Source organism: Sinocyclocheilus anshuiensis, unplaced genomic scaffold (genome assembly GCF_001515605.1).
Source record: "Sinocyclocheilus anshuiensis isolate Anshui unplaced genomic scaffold, SAMN03320099.WGS_v1.1 scaffold292, whole genome shotgun sequence".
NCBI classification, from domain to species: Eukaryota; Metazoa; Chordata; class Actinopteri; order Cypriniformes; family Cyprinidae; genus Sinocyclocheilus; species Sinocyclocheilus anshuiensis.
In genome coordinates this window covers 1,738,279-1,739,140 of record NW_015555757.1, presented here as the reverse complement: position 1 = coordinate 1,739,140, position 862 = coordinate 1,738,279, and the positions used below count along the sequence as shown (strand labels likewise).

The following is an 862-nucleotide window of genomic DNA, read 5'->3' as shown; positions in this document are numbered from 1 at the left end:
AAGAAGAGTAATGTTCGCGCTGCGCTGTTGTAACTGATCAGCGCCACGCTGTCAGCTCGGTGGCGCTAGTAAGCACGTCCTCTCTGTCAAGCATTGTTGCAGAACGCCGTACTGGAGAATCTCTCTCCCTCTGGCTGCGTGAGACAGAGCAGCTCACACTCTGCAGCCGCTTCTTGTTCACACACCGCTTCAGCTAATGATGGCAGGGCAAAACAGACCATTTCGAAAGCGTAATTACGTTTTACCCTACTAGAATTGATGCCGGAAAGTTATCATATTCATAAGTGCAACAAGTCATTTGCATGTGAAAGTAGAAACACGTTCAATTCAGACAAAACTTCTGGGCTGATTATAACGTGCACGTTAACTTTCCTCATGAAATGTGTCTGTGGTTCCGACAATAGCCTCCACGATGTTATATATTCGCTCGTGCGCTACAAATAGATTTTCCAAAAGGCTTATACTTCGTTGAATAAAATGAGCGCTTCACGTTTCAGAACTAAAATGCAGCGCGGGTGTTTTTATATGAATGTATCTTTGAAAAGAACCGGCTGTCTTCAGAAAAGCTTCGATGTCATTTGCATTTCGTCTTTCCTGTAATGCCTGATGGCGTTTGTGAGCAGCGCTTATTTGATTACGGCTTTCACCGGGAAACCGCTATATCTCCAGCTCCCAAAGCGCCTCCTGCTGGCAGAGAATTAATTTGCAGTCTGTGGGAAACACTGGTGTCTGTCAGCAAACAAACAAAAAGCATGCTTCAGAACTGTTTTGAGAAGGTGCTTAAGTTTTGAGCCATGTATTATTACTCTGAATGAGGCTACTACTACTATTACTATCTTGTCCCCTGCAATAATCATTTACT

The 862-nt window shown here is 44.0% G+C and overlaps 1 protein-coding gene across 2 annotated transcripts in view; it reads left to right on the top strand.

Annotated features, from left to right (window-relative positions):
• The window catches only part of LOC107673917 (hypoxia-inducible factor 1-alpha inhibitor-like), a 16,108-nt gene that overhangs the window by 7,694 nt on the left and 7,552 nt on the right, over positions 1–862 (top strand). The gene's annotated exons all lie outside the window — the stretch shown is intronic.